Source organism: Trachypithecus francoisi, unplaced genomic scaffold (genome assembly GCF_009764315.1).
Source record: "Trachypithecus francoisi isolate TF-2019V2 unplaced genomic scaffold, Tfra_2.0 Lachesis_group19, whole genome shotgun sequence".
In the NCBI taxonomy this organism is placed as follows: Eukaryota; Metazoa; Chordata; class Mammalia; order Primates; family Cercopithecidae; genus Trachypithecus; species Trachypithecus francoisi.
Window position 1 is genome coordinate 4232203 of NW_022681464.1, and position 13946 is coordinate 4246148.

Below are 13946 nucleotides of genomic sequence, written 5' to 3' on the forward strand. Positions count from 1 at the left end.
AGTGATTTATAAAGAGAAAAGATTTATTTCTTATACTTATGGAGGCCAAGAAGTTCAAATTCTAAGGGCTGCATCTGGTGAGGGCCTTCCTGCTGATGAGGACACTGCAAGAGTCTTAAGGCAGGGCAGGGCACCACATGGTGAGGGGACTGAGTATGCTAGTTCAGGTCTCTTGGTCTCTCTTCCACTTCTTTTTTTTTTTTTTTTTACATGGAGCCTCGCTCTGTCACCCAGGCTGGAGTGCAGTGGTGCGATCTTGGCTCACTGCAGCCTCCACCTCCCTGGCCCAAGCAATTCCCCTGCCTCAGCCTCCTGAGTAGCTGGGATTACAGGCACATGCCACCACGCCTATCTAATTTTTTTGTATTTTTAGTAGATATGAGATTTCACCATGTTGGCCAGACTAGTCTTGAACTCCTGACCTCAGGCAATCTGCCAGCATCAGCCTCCCAATGTGCTGGGATTATAGGCCTGAGCCACTGTGCCCAGACTTCCTCTTCTTATAAAGCTACCAGTCCCATTCCCGTGATAACCCATTAATCTATTAACCCATTAATTTATTAATCCATTCATACATGAATGTCTTAATCACCTCTTAAAGACCCCACCTCTCAATACCAACACATCGGAGAGTAAATGAGTCTTGGAGGGGGCATGAGTTTTGGAGGGGATAAATATTCAAACCATAGCAGATACACAGCGATACAGAAGAGAGAATTCATTATAGAAATTGATGTACGTGATTATGGAGGCCAAGACATCCCACAATATGCTGTCTGCAAGCTGGAGAACCAGGGAAGCCAGTAGTGTAAACTCTCAGTCCAAGGTAAAAGGCCTGAGAACTTGGAGAAACCACTGATGTTAAGTTCCTGGATCCACAGGCCCACCAATCGGGGAAGCTTTAATGCCCCATGGCAAGAAAAGATAGATGTCCCAGCTCCAGAAGAGAGCAAATTCACCTTTGCCTTTTTGTTCCATCCCAGCTCTCAGTGGATTGGATGTTGTCTGTCCCTAGTGGTGGGGGCAATCTTCTTTCCTCAGTCTACCAATGCAAATGCTAATCTCTTCTGGGAACACCCTCACAGACACACCCAGAAATAATCTTTTACCAGCTATGTGGGTATCCCTTAACTCAGTCAAGTGAACAGCTAAAATTAACCATCACACTACCTATCTGCCCTAGGGAAATTTATCGAACCTCTCTGAGCTTCAATTTATTCATCTATTCATCTATAAAATCAGTGTCTTATAAAAGCTTAATGAGATCATTTCTGCAAAACACTTAGCACAGTGCTTGATGCATACTACACTATCAAAAAGGTGGTAGACTATGTCATTGTGGTTGGCTGAACAAAGGACTAGCAGCACTGAGGGTAGGTGACCAGAGGGAGATGAAAGTATGGAAATCTAGATGGGGCTGGATGGCAACAGATACCTAAGAAAGTCAGAGGTGAAAACTGGGTCAGTACAATGGAGGCTGGTGGCCAGAGTGAGCAACTGGCTATGGCATTTGCCCATTAGCAGTCTGAGGCAGGTGACTTTCGTAAGGGAGAAGAAACAGCAGGAGCAAAGGATGACAGAAGGAGGTTCAGGGGTTAAGATTCCCTCTGTTCAGGAGGAGTTCTTGCAGAGCAACAAAAAGGGGGAACTCTTGTCCAATCATTCAATAAACATCATTAAAAGGAAAGAAGGCAGGATCCTCCCTGTTGGCAGGAAGCTACTAACATAGCTGATGTAGGGACAAGCTAGCCCTTTCCTAGGTTCATAAGGCCCAGAGGACATTAAAAATACTAATGGGTTGGGCCAGGAGCAGTGGCTCACGCCTGTAATCCCAGCAATTTGGGAGGCTGAGGCAGGCAGGTCACCTGAGGTCAGGAGTTCGAGACCAGCCTGGTCAACATGACAAAACCCCGTCTCTACTAAAAATACAAAAATTAGCCAGGCATGGTGGCACACGCACTCCAGCCTGGGCCACTGAGTGAGACTCCACCTCAAAAAATAAAATAAAATAAAAGCCATTTTAATGGCCCTTCTTTTTTAAAAAACTAAATAAAATTATTTGTCTTTCTATTTTCCTCAACATTATCTTTTTCATTGCATGGCTATATACTTATATCAAGTTTTCAACCTGCAAAGACTCTAGAATTATGTGGATAATATGGCATTTGGGAGAGAAAAATACTAGTAAGACCTAGGAAAAAACCCACATCAGGGAAGGCAGTGATCAGTATTCTATGAAAATAGGATCTAGAAAAACATCCATGCAATGCCACCAAATCAGGTGTTGGCACAAGAAGAGGAAGTCTAGCCAATGTTGTTCCTGATACAAATATACTCCCTAGTCTGATGAGGACCAAAAGTAACAAGAAACATTAAGATGATCAGGCTCATTTTCAGTGATTAGTTTTCCCATGAGAGTCAACCTTCCAGAAGCACCTGGCCCATCACAACAAACAGTCGCTTAGGGCCTTGAATACCTGTAAAGGCAGGTTACCTGGGAGTAGCTGCTGTCTCCATTCCTCTCATTTACAACATTGCTGGGAAATGGGGATTCTTTAAAGAAAAAGTTAAAATGGGAAGAGATGAGACAGCATGACCTATTTTCAGGCCTCGGTCTACCGCTTTTCTCTTGCCACTTCTTTTCCGTCAAGAACTAGTCCACTGCCAACATTTTGCCTGTCACTTCTAGGCTATTGACTCTTATAGTCAAATCCTGTCTTCTTTCCTGCCTAGGATATGTTTCTGCATGAATTGCACTCTTAAGATGAATGTTTTCTTAAAAAACACATTATCTTCTTCCAAAATAGCTTCCTCACCAGGCTTCCTGTGTCCATCAATTTTTATTATTTTTCTCTCCCTCTTTTCCCAATCATGTAGGCTCCTAACACTGAAGTCGGAACAATCACAACAGCCATCTACATGATCGTCCTGCCTCTGGCCCTGCCCACTCTTTAATGAATCCTGTATACAACAGCCAGATTAATCCTCCTAAACATGACCTTCATCATCCTCTCTACTCAAAAACCTTCACTGGCTTTCTAATGGCCTGTAGAATAGTCCAAAATACTTGTGGGACATTAAAGGTGTACTATAAGTTGTGCTCCTCCTCCTCCGATCCTATTTCTCACTGTCTCTTTACAGCAGCGTTTCTCAACCTCAGCTGGACATTTTGGACCTGACAATTATGGACATTTTGGACCTGACGATTTATTGTCGGTGGCTCTCAGGCACGTGGTAGAACTTTCAGCAGCATCCCTGGCCTCTACTCACTACATGCCAGTAGCACCCCCGTACCCCAATTATGACAAACAAAAATGTCTTCCGACATTGCCAAATGTCCCCTCTGGGGGGGGCAAAATCACCCCAGCTGAGAGCCATCACTCTATAGGAAGGTCAACTCTGTTCTCCCACCCCCAAAGTAATAAAAACAGACATTCATTCATTCATTCATTTGTAGATGTATGATTGTGCCTCTTGCTTTGCCATATTACTTATCCTACTAGAAGGCTTTAAAAAGCTTAAAACCCTTGCAAGAATGGGGATCTTAAGTATCAGAGAGATAAAGACCAAACAGATCTCTAACTTTGATACACAAAGCCCTCCAGCATCTGGCTCCAGGCTTGTCTCTTCCCCCGCATCTTCCACCAGCTTACCCTCACTGTCTTTACTCCATGCAAAAAGTTTCCCTGGAAAACACTAGTTTCTCAGCTTCAAGCCTCCTGCAGGTTACTCCCTCTGCCTCTCTTCACAGCTCGGGGGCCACAGATTCTCTTAATCTGGGCCTCAGGGTCCTGAGTACCTGCTCTGTCTGCACAGCCTGTGGCCCTGTGCACACCTCTGTCAATACCCTTAGCACACTGTATTGGCATGTACATCTATTTCTCTGACTCCTCAACTAGACTATGAGCAATTTAAGGGTTAACTCTGTGTAATACTTATCATTGTTTCTACAAAGCCAAGCACAATGCCCTGACATGTAGTCAAAGATAGCTAACATGTATTGAGTGATAACTGTATTGAGTGTTGTTCAAAGCACTTAGCATGTTTTTATTCACTCAATTATTCTTCAAAAATCTCATAAAATATACATGTCATTATCCCCATTTTACAGATGCAAAAACTGGAGCTCATACTAGAAAATAAACCTAAATAGGCTGGTTTCAAAACCTATACTTTTAATCCACCATACTAATAGATAACTAATGACTTTTTTTCTTGAATGAATGAATGATACATCTCAGTGGGAATATCAATATATACCAGGCTTTATATCAGTCAGGGTTCTCCAGAGAGAACCCTGGAATTCAAGACCAGCCTGGGCAACAAAGCAAGACCTTATCACTAGAAAAAAAATAATAATAACCTTTTTTGAATTAGCAGACACAGTAGCATGCACCTGTAGTCCTAGCTACTCAGGAGGCTGAGGCAGGAGGATTGCTTGAGCTCATGTTTCATATATATGCTTTTGGGTCTGTTCTCTAGAAGAACACTGACTTAGTTTCTTTTTTTTTTTTTTTTTTTTTTGAGACAGAGTCTCACTCCGTTATTCAGGCTAGAGTGCAGTGGCGTGATCTCGGCTCACTGCCATCTTCGTCTCCCGGGTTCAAGTGATTCTCCTGTCTCAGGCTCCTAAATAGCTGGGATTACAGGCGTGATCCACCACACCCAGTTAATTTTTGTATTTTTAGCAGAGACGGAGTTTTCCCATGTTGGTCAGGCTGGTCTCAAACTCCAGACCTCAAATGATCCACCCGCTTCAGCCTCCCGAAGTACTGGGATTACAGGCGTGAGCTACCGTGCCTAGCCTGACTGAGAATATTTTTAGATATATATATCTAGAAAGAGATATTTATCTTAAGGAATTGGCTCTTGCGATTGTTGGGGCTGGCAAGTCGAAAATCTGCAAGGCAGGCCAACAGGCTAGAGTCCTAGGGAAGACTTGATATCACAATCTTGAGTCTGAAGAGAGTCTGGAGACAGAATGCCTTCCTCCTCGAGGGTTCTTTTCTCTGAAAGCCTGCAACTGATTGAATGAGGCCCACCCACATTATAGAAGGTAATCTGCTCAACACAAAGCCTACTGATTTACATGTTAATCACGTCTCTAAAATACATTCACAGCAACATCGAGACTAGTGTTTGACCAAACAACTGGGTATCATAACCTGGTCAAATTGACACATAAAATTAACTGGCTTACCACAGATGGGCAAATCTGGGGCAAATGAGAACTGGTCTATTCCACAGCAATCATCCCTCCCCCGTCCGTGCTCAATGGTAATAATTATCTATTCTACCCATTTGAGGTTTATTATACATTGACTTGCTTTATTGTTTATTTTTGATTTCCATTTGTCTTGTCTCACCAACTAGACTAAAATCTCTTTCAGGCAAGGAGCATGTCTTCTAATTCTGTAGAATCTCAATGTAGATAAGCACACAGCAGGTACTCACAATGTGTTAGATGAAAGAATAAGTTTGAAGAATGATGATAAAAATAAATAAGCTAAGAAAACCCTCTGGATAGATAAATCAATAGTGTTAACCTCACTGCACTAAGTGAACAAGGTTGATCAACTGCCAGAGATCCCTTCTTTTAAACACAAAAGTAAACATCTTCATCTTCTGCCCTGTTGAGTTTAAGTTTCTACTCCCTAGAACCACTTAAGGCTTTGAACATTGTCAAAGGGATGTTTCTATTTGGAGGATCTGAGAGTGGAAGCCATGTTGGATGGAGGAGAGAACTCTAAGGTGGTTTGAGGCCCAGAAGGTGTCAACAAACTAGGAAGAGTGATGGAGACTGTGGAAAGTAGGGCCTCTAACCGGAGGGTTGATGGCTCCCCTGGAATGAGAATATTTTTAGATATGCATGATGAATTGATAGACCATTTAAGTTCAAGGAATGGCAAACAGGAGCAGTATCTTCCTTGCCAGACCTCCAAGTCCAAGACTCTGCCCAGCTCTTCCTGACCCTCCAGTCACGTTTAGTGGCCCCTCTCTACTGTTTTTGCTGTCCATTTATGTTTTATATGTATCACCTTCACACTGTATTATAATTATGTGTTTGTTTGTCTGAATCCCTTACTAGACTATAAATGTCTAGAAAACGAAGACTACCCCGTTCATCTTCATATCTCCTAACACCTTGAACAATGACCGGCACACACTTGGTATTTAACATGTGTTTGTGAAAAGGAGAAGGCTTGGAAGTAAGAGCAGAACAGGGACCCAAGAAGCAAGAGAACCAACTCAGGGAAACAGTGGAGTGACACAGAGGGCACTGGACACGTGGAATCTGATTCTGATTCTCCTTTGAGAATGAAAGTGAACAGGGAACTTGAACTTCCTGGACCTCAGTTTTATTGCCTAGAAGATAAGGCAGTTATAGTGTTAGAATTGTATGAGCATCCAAGAAGGGAAATACATAGCTTAATAGTTAGGTGTTTAAAAAAAATGCATGTACAAAAAAATAAAGCTAAATCCAAGGCATAGATCTGATTACTTAAAAGGAAAGAAAGAGGGAAAGGAAGGAAGTCACAGCAATGTTAAATCAAATTGTCATTAACTAAAATTTGTGTTGGGTGCAGTGGCTCACACTTGTAATACCGGCACTTTGGGAAGCTGAGTTGGTTGGATCACTTGAGGTCAGGAGTTTGAGATCACCCTGGCCAACATGGTGAAACCCCATCTCTACTAAAAATACAAAGTTAGCCAGGCATGGCAGTTTGGCAATTATAATCCCAGCTACTCTGGAGGCTGAGGCATGAGAATCACTTGAACCCAGAAGGTGGAGGTTGCAGTGAGCCAAGATGGTGCCACCGCAACACTGTGAGACTCATCTGAAAGAAAAAGAAAGAAAGAAAGAAGAAAGAAAAGAAGGAAGGAAGGAAGGAAGAAGGAAGGAAGGAAGGAAGGAAGGAAGGAAGGAAGGAAGGAAGGGAAGGGAAGGAAGGAAGGAAGGAAGGAAGGATGGAAGGAAGGAAGGGGTAAGGAGGGAGGGAGACAGAGAGAGTGAGAGAGAAAGAAAGAAAAAGAAAGAAAGAGAGAGAGAAAAAAAGAAAGAAAAGAAGGAAGGAAGGAAGGAAGGAAGGAAAGAAAGAAATGAATTTGGTTAGAAAGAATATATGGTGTGATTTGTTCTTGATAATTTCCTGAGTTAATTAATTCTAACTTAATTTTGAGTATGTAAATGCAAAATAATGTAGCTATGTTTATAATACTGAACATAACAAATTAGAAAATTTGAATACCCAGAGATTACAACCATAAAAATGTGTAAGTAACTATACTTTACTTTATGTATGTATGTATGTATGTATGTATTTACTGTTAGAGATCAAGTCTTGCTCTGTTACCCAGGCTAGGCTGGAGTGCACTGGCACCAACATAGCTCACTGCAGCTTCAAACCCATGGGCTCAAGCAATCCTCCTGCTTCAGCTTCCCAAGCAGCTAGAACTACAGAAGCATGCTACATGCCTAGCTTTTTTTTTTTTTTGGTAGCGATAGGGTCTTCCTGTGTTGCCCAGACTGGTCTCAAACTCCTGGATTCTGGCAATCCTACTGCTTTGGCCTCCCAAAGTGCTGGTATTACAGGCATGAGCCACCAAGCCCAACCAGTAGCCAAGCCACATTTTAAAGAAAAATAAAGTCAAAGCTATTTGAAGTATTCCAGAGTATTTTTTCAAATGTATGGCAGGGGTAATGTTCTAAATTATATTTTAAAGCTAGCATAACAGTGAAAACAAAGCTAAACAAAGATGTCATGACAAAAGTTTACACCAATCTCACTTTCAGTATCAATTCAAAAACTTAAATACAATAATACAATAGCAAACAAAATCAGGCAGCTCATAAAAGAATAACAGACCATGACTAAATGGGGTTTATTGTAGAAATGCAAGGCTATTTTTCTATTAGGAAATGTAATATATAATTTACCATGTCTGGCAATGGAAAGAGAAAGCAGTCATATGATTATTTCCATGACTGCTGTAAAGAGATATGATATTTAATAAAATTGCAGTGTTTATTCTAAATAAAATCTGTTACTAAATAGTTTCTTTTATTTTTTATGTATTTATTTATTTTTGAGACAGGGTCTCCCTCTGTCACCCAGGGTGGAGTGCAGTGGCACGATCTCTGCTCACTGCAACCTCCACCTCCTGGGTTCAAGGGATTCTTGTGATTCAGCCTCCCAAGTAGCTGGGACTATAGGTGCACACCACCATGCATGGCTAATTTTTGTTTAGTAGAGATGAGGTTTCACCATGTTGGCCAGTCTGGTTTCAAATTCCTGGCCTCATGTGATTCACCTGTGTTGGCTTCCCAAGGTGCTGGAATTATAGGTGTGAGCCACCGCACCAGGCCAAAAATAGTTTCTTTAATTCAATTAAACAAAAATTTATTAAACATTTACTGTATTCCAGGGAGAGTTCTAGGCACTTGGGCTATGGCAGTGAATAAAATAGACAAATATCCCTGTCCTCTTAAGGCTTATATTTTAATGCTGGACACACACAATAAACAATGTGTCATGATTAACTAAATTGTAAGAAGACAATAAGCCATATGGAAAATAAAGTAGAATGGATAGGAAAATGAGGAGAGCTCAGAGTGGGAGGCAAGAGTCATTTTAAATTGAGTGGTCAGGCCGGGCACAGTGGCTCACACCTGTAATCCCAGCACTTTGGGAGGCCGAGGCTGGTGGATCACCTGAGGCCGGGAGTTCGAGGCCAGCCTGACCAACATGGCAAAACCCATCTCTACTAAAAATACCAAAAAAATTAACTGGGCATGGTGGCAGGCACCTGTAATCCCAGCTACTCAGGAGGCTGAGGCATGAGAATTTGCTTGAACCCGGGAGGTGGAGGTTGCAGTGAGCTGAGATCATGCCGTTGCACTCCAGCCTGGGTGACAAGAGCAAAACTCCATCTAAAAAATAAAATAAAATAAAATAAAAAATAAAAAATAAATCGGGTGGTCAGGGTAGGCTCAATGAGAAGGTGGCATTCAGCAGACAGTTGAAGGAGATGAGGGAATGAGCCAGACAGATTTCTGGGGGAAGAGTTTTTCTGAGCAGAAAGAACATGCCAGTTAAGTTGAAGAAACAGTAAGGAGGTCAGTGTGGCTGGAGTTTATTTTAGTATAAGGAGTGAGGTCGGGTGTAATGTTTGAAGTTATGACAATGACATGTTCACAGAACTACATCAAAAGACAGAAAGGACAGCATCTTGTACCATGTTTCTTCTTCTCAGGGAGAAAAGTATGTCCTGAAGCTCTATAGCAGAATTCATTAAACTGTCAATTCTCCCTTAAATTCATCTATACATTTGATGCCATCTCATGTATTAAAACCAACAGAAATTTTTTAATGTGTAAGCTGATTTCTCAAGTTTATATAGTAGAGAAAAAAGAAAAAGTAAAGACAAAAACTCCAAAATTGAAGGACAAATAAAGGAAATACAACTTATCTGCTAGTAAAATAACTGGACAGTCATCTGAAAGAAAATAAAGTTGAATCCCTACCTCACATCTTAAACTAAAATAAATTCCAGATTGGCAAAAGAGGGAAGAGACTTTACAGAAAACATTGAATAGAAGACTAACTTTTCACTGTAACCTTTCTGTCATTTAAATTGTGTAGTGCATGCATTATGTATTTAAAAATCATTGTATTTAAAACATACTCAGATTCTTACATAGGCAATATAGTGTACCAGAAAGTCACAGACCTGAGAATCTAGTGGTGTTTTCTAGTCCTAAATTTGCACTAATAAAATTACAACCTTGGACAATTCATCTTCTTTTCATCTCTAAAGTGTATTAGGTCAGACGAATTCCTGTGTCTTTGAGCTCTAAAACTCTCTAACACTTTAAATTTAAGCTTATAAACTGACTTATGAGTACTTTTTCTACTGTAACTGGTTTTAATGGTTTTCCTAATAAACAACAGATCCTTTATTATAAAATTTAGCTTCAAACATTATTCAGTGCCCACTCCAGTCACACCATTACCACTGAAAGAAGACAGCATGCAAAGTGCATTTTAGGGCTCAGCCGGGAGTTTCTGAGCTGTCAATGGTGGAGGTAGCTGGTCCTCTCTTATACTATACAAATAGATAAAGAAAGGATTGCCTCATGGGATTGAATGCCTTGGGTGGTGAGGCCTGTGACTCATACCAGAGATTTCCAAAGGGATTCTACTGTCTGTAGCCAATCAGCTGTCCATGATACAGAGGTGCATTGTCTGGTTTGAGGCTTATTTGGATCTTTGACTTTTTTCTGTGCCCCACCTTTCGGCTATCCTACAAAATACCTCCACCAAAAAAGGAAAATAATAAAAACATAAATCAATCGACTACTTGTTAACAACTTTACCAAAATAATAGCAATTGTTAGCTACTATAGCCAACAGGCAAATAGTTTTATGTATTTTAAGAAACTTAAAAATTGAAAAGCATCTTAGCCATCATCTAGTCTAAACCACACATTTTACAGATGAGAAAAGTGAGGTTTAGTGAGATAAAAATGACTTGCTTAAGATACACAGCCAGTTCCTGGAAAATCCAACCCCAAAAAATTCATGTGTTCTAGCACCTGGTCTGAAGCTGTTTCCACCTGTCATCTTTCATCCTTAAATTATTTTCAAAACTGTGCTGATACACTTGTGTCTGAATATCATCAGCCTAAAAAAGTCTGTATTTTTTTCCCAATATTGGTTTGGCTTCATCTGCTGTATCTGTACTCTAATATTCTTTAGACCTATGACCTTGGGAGTAGAGCTTCTAAGCAGAAAACTGAGGGAGAAGACTGAAATCTAAGAAAATCTAAATGCCAGTTTAGAACTGCCCTGGAGTTCTAAACTGTATTTCTTACCCAGCCCTCCCTGCCACCATCAATTTCCAGTCACTTCCCCAGGAACACTTGTCGTCAGACACTTTTTTTTTTTTTTTGTGGTAACCTTCTGTCCCTCCCTTTCCACTGCCATCTGCAGCCAAAATGATTCTTAGAGCTTATCTCAGACACATGCCCAACTTAATTCTACCCAGGAAAGAGCTGTTAACAAATTTCCTTGGGGGTTTATATTTCCCATTAATTTAAGTAGGTCATTGCACTAAAGGAAGTACAAAGATGGAATGAATGAGAATAAGCTGCTGGATGGGGCTTGTGTGAGATCGGTGAAATCTATGAAAATAGAGGGAAGATGGGCAGAGTGACAGGGTGAGGCCAGCGAGGGAAGTCCCCTTGGGAGCTTTTAGATGACTCAGACCTCACAGCCTTACTAGTCAGAGAGGCTGACAGAGTCAGACAGAGTCAGAGTCAATGTTTAAGGGTCCCTAATCCTAGCAATGTGGAGTCACTGTCCTGCTTGCGTCTATACATATTTCTTCTCAAAGAAAGAAGGGCTCCAAAGAGCACAAGAGACAAACTATCTGGAAGGATGCCACTTTGCAAGTTGAGAAGAGGTGATTGGGGCTGAAAAGGTGGAGGTGGATGACCTGCAATGCAGAGGTCTTATTAACATAGTTCACCTGCTTCCAACAAAAAACAAATGATCCCTTCTCACCAAGCTGCCAGATCTTCCTTTGAAAAGTCCATTCGGGTAAGTAGAGACCTACAGTCCACAAAATAAACATCCCCGGTTGGATGCAGGGCCTTGGGTAAGACACTTTGTGGGGTTAGGCTGAGTAACCCCAGAGTAAAATGATAAGGATTACCTTTCAGGGAGAAGGAGGGAGGAGTCACCAGGGGGAAGAAACATTGTGGGAAAGTGAACATTGCTGACAGGCACAACCCTGGCATATTCTTACATGAGTGCCCTGAGACTCTCTGACATAGATGACCCTAATTTTCTCTCAAAACCTTCTAGAAGTCTGCTTCCTGCCAAGTGCAGCAAAACCTAACCCACCACCTCCAGCACACACCCCACCTCATCACAGGATATAGTCTGGTTTGCCATTGCTTAGCCACAGCAACTCTAGCTACCAGGCTACAGGTATTTTACCTGTGAAGAGATAGAAACAAGTTGTCTCATTAAACGGGGGTTTGACACTGTTGCCACTAAAATTTTGACTCTTAAGATATAGTGACACAGGCTACAAATCTATTGATAAGGCAAGTTTGCTCCCTAAGACTCCTCTGCTCTGTGGTACACACACATCCAGGCATTCACTCATGTATTAAATAATTGTGCAGTGCTTATTAAGCAACAAGCAGTATAAGCAGGAATACACAAGGGTGAGAAAACTGTCCTCCTGAACCTCATACTGCAGTCAGGGGAAGCACTGTTCCAGAGCAATAACAATGTGAGTCATACATGTAATTTTTTTTCTTTTTTTGAGATGGAGTCTTGCTCTCTTGCCCAGGCTAGAGTGTAGTGCCATGATCTTGGCTCACTGCAACCTCCACCTCCCGGGTTCAAGCGATTCTCATGCCTCAGCCTCCCAAGTAGCTGGGATTACAAGCACACACCACCACAACTGGCTAATTTTTTGTATAGTAGAGACAGGGTTTCACCTTGTTGACCAGGCTGGTCTCAAACTCCTGACCTCAGGTCATCCACCCACCTTGGTCTCCCAAAGGGATTACAAGCATGAGCCACCACTCCTCGCCCATAATGTTAAATTTTCTGGTAGCCATATTAATCTTATTTTAATTTATTTATTTTTGAGACAGAGTCTTGCTATGTCGCCCAGGCTGGAGGGCAGTGGCATGATCTCAGTTCACTTCAACCTCCACTTCCTGGGTTCAAGCGATTCTCATTCCTCAGCCTCCCGAGTAGCTGGGATTACAGGCGCCCACCACTACACCTGACTGATTTTTGTATTTTTAGGAGAGACGGGGTTTCACCATGTTAGCCAGGCTGGTCTCAAACTCCCGGCCTCATGTGATCCACCCTCCTCAACTTGCCAAAGTGCTGGGATTATAGGCATGAACCTCTGTACCCAGCCTAGTAGCCATGTTTTAAAAGGGTAGAAAGAAACAAGTGAAATTGATCCTAACAATATATTTTAGTTAATACAATAGACGCATATTATTATTGTGTCAACATGTAATCAATATGTTAAAGTTATTAATGAGACAGATTACATTCTTTTTTGTACTGAGTCTTTGAAATTCAGGGCATATTTAATATTTTTACTTACAGCCTGTGACAGTTACTAGTAGGTGTCAACTTGACAGGATTGAAGGATGGCTGGATGGCTGGGGAAGTATTATTCCTGGGTGTGTCTGTAAGGGTGTTGCCGGAGGAGATTGACATTCGAATTCGTGGACTGGGAGAGGAAGACCCATCCTCAGTGCAGGTGGGCTTCATCCAATCAGCTGCCAGTGCATCTGGAACAAAGCAGGGCCAAGTAGCAGCACTCAACCGTCAAAGCAAAGGTGGGCATAGTTAGTAATAGTCAGCAGAGGCAAAGCAGCAATCAGAATAGTCTGACACCTGTAGAGCTCTAGGATTGGCTAATTAATCATGGCGTTCCTAGAAGTGAAATCAACAGGAAGCCTACCACCTTCCTACTTGATCTACATAAGCAGAAAACTTCCAGGTCAAGTGACCAAAAGTCTAATTTGAATTATAAAAACAGATAATCATGGCCCTTCAATCAATTTCCAGACTGGAGCCAGTTTACAGACCCAAAACCCCCTGAATGAAGGGGAGGCTGGGTCCTCTCGAGGAAGGACCCCACTACACTACTGAAATTTCATACTGTTAATCATTCTCCCAACCTTCCTCAAGGATATCTCTGGCCTTTTAGCAGGGTAACTATACACGGAGGAAAGGAAATTAATCAGAACTTTTGGGGACTATTGGACACTGCCTCTGAGCTGACACTGATTCCAGGGCACCCAAAATATCACTGTGGCCCTCCAGATAGAGTAGGAGCTTATAGATGTCAGGTAATCAATGGAGTTTTACCTCAGGTCTGACTTACAGTGGGTCCCG